We start from the raw sequence: 2,374 nt of genomic DNA on the forward strand, positions 1-2,374 counted from the left end.
ACTACAAAATATTCATGGGCGTGTTAGCCAGGCGGATCCAAACTGTGATTAAAGAAATAGTCGGACCACATCAGACTTGTGGCATAAAAGGCAGAACGATTACGACGGATATTCACATTGCAAGAAATATTTTAGAATGCTGTGATGAGTTTGAGTCTCGAGTAGCTATGCTACAAATTGATCTCGAGAAGGAGTTTGATCGTGTGAACCATGATGTACTCTTGAACATTCTTCACTACGTCAACATAGGAACTGTGGTGTTAGAAGGGGTACAAATGGCGTACACGGGGTGCACTACGAGGATTGTGATAAACAAACAGCTTAGCGGGAATATAGAAGTCTTATCGAGCGTAAAACAAGGATGTCCTGCGTCTGCACTGCTTTTTGCTATCTATTTAGAACCTCTATGTCAGAAAGTGCTACAGAATGATCAGGTGCGAGGGTTTCGCTTGATGTCCGCGGAGGTCAAAATGCTTAGTTACGCGGACGATATTGCTGTGTTCTGCCAAGACCGGGAGAGTGTCAGAGCAGCACTAAACGATGTGAAGTCCTTCTGTGAGTGCACGGATAGTAAAGTAAATTGCAGTAAGTGTCTTGTAATATGGCATGGAAACTGGCACAGCGCACCATCATTATATGAAAACATTACGTGGAAGGTCACACCTGACAAGTACTTGAGTGTACCTCTCCAACACTACAGGGACACAACAGAATATTGGAGAGGAGAAACGGAACCGCTAAAAATCAAGACGAAAAAGTGGGGTGGGCGGGGCTTTTCCCTTTTTACGAGGTCAACAGTCAGCAACATATTATTTCACGAGTGTGGTATGTTTTACAAGTGCTATTTATGTCACGCGTTGCTGTACAAAAGCTCCACAGAGTGTTGGCAGTGTTTATCTGGACTTCGACGTGGGAGAGGACAAGTCGCACAAATCTGTTCCGTTCTGTGCAAAGTGTGGGGGCTAGGTCTTGTACACTTGTTCCTGAGGCAGATAGTGGCTAGGTTTATTTTTTTACGAGATCGAGATGATTGTTTTTGAGAACGGTGATACATGTGCGGTTGTCCAATTTTTTGCCTGATTTTATTGTAACCACAGTCAACGGGGCGACAAGGCGACCTAAGGGTTGCACGCAAGAAGTGATTGCGGCTTTGGAAATTTTGAGAGTGCGATTTTCGATGGAGTATCTCTCTAAGGTGTCGCGAAAGAGACTGTACAAGGACCTTGTAGAAATCATGTTGCCAGAGCCTTTGTATAGAACATTGTACCCCAATGGGCCACGGGATGACGTCTTAAAGAGAGTGAAAAAGATGCCAGTTCGGCCATCAGTTAAGACATTCTTTTTCAAACATCATAGTGGCACACTCCCTACATTACCTTAGCTCCGTGAAAAAGGAATATTTGTCCCTTGGTCAGTAGACTGCATTATCTGTAGAAAACCTGAGACAGTTGACCACATTTTTCGGGACTGCACTGATGCAGTCTTTCTCTGGGACATCCTTCAAAGGACCTTGAAGAAAGAACTGCCCGTTACACCGTATGGCATCCGTTTTCTGCCTGTCATAAGCGTAGGGGGTGTGCCCTACGATATGTTCATGGCACTGGTCCTTCACAGTGTGTGGAGAACCCGGATGGTAGTGCGAAACGTAGACGTGAATCCCCGGCCTGCTCGAGAGTATTTCATTGAAAGTGTACAATATCTGATGGCTGCATACGAGGCACACAATGATAAGCCAGAGTGGTTCCCCTGTTTGGATGATTTGTTTTGCATAAAGCGTTTGCCTTTTTAAATCCCATGTGCTGAAAGGTGGGGCAGCACTTTTACATGTGACACTGCACTGTATTTTTATATGTTGATTTGTACTTTGTTTGCTAAGCAGGCACTAGAAAAAAAAAGCGCCGCTGGTGTAGTGGTATCATGCAAGATTCCCATTCTTGCGTCCCGGGTTCGATTCCCGGGCGGCGCAATGTTTTTTTTTTTTCGTTTCGTTCTACTCATGTTTATTCCAGACGCTTTCATCATTCCAGTGATTCGTAGCGGGCCGATACTTTTGTACAGATCTGTAAACTGGGGAGGCCACGGAGACGATGTATTGAAACGGGTTAAAAAGATGCCAATTAGACCTTCTCAAAAAACGTTTTTCTTCAAGCTACATACAAACACGCTACCCGTAAAAACATGGCTGGATGAAAAAGGCATAGATGTTCCATGGACTGTAAACTGCTTGCTTTGCAACAAACCAGAAACCATCGAACATGCTTTCATCGACTGCTGGGATGCAATCTTCCACTGGGACGTCTTACAGCGGACCCTTAAAAAAGAACTACCGATTACGCCTTTGGGAATTCGTTTTTACCAACAGAATGCGGGGGGA

The 2,374-nt window shown here is 44.7% G+C and overlaps 1 non-coding gene across 1 annotated transcript; it reads left to right on the forward strand.

The window, feature by feature from the left end:
* Window positions 1-1,895: 1,895 nt before the first annotated feature.
* On the forward strand, window positions 1,896-1,966 carry Trnag-ccc (transfer RNA glycine (anticodon CCC)). The gene has a single exon. It is a non-coding gene; the product is annotated as a tRNA-Gly (tRNA).
* The last annotated feature ends 408 nt before the right edge of the window (window positions 1,967-2,374 follow it).

Source organism: Rhipicephalus sanguineus, chromosome 1 (assembly GCF_013339695.2).
Source record: "Rhipicephalus sanguineus isolate Rsan-2018 chromosome 1, BIME_Rsan_1.4, whole genome shotgun sequence".
In the NCBI taxonomy this organism is placed as follows: Eukaryota; Metazoa; Arthropoda; class Arachnida; order Ixodida; family Ixodidae; genus Rhipicephalus; species Rhipicephalus sanguineus.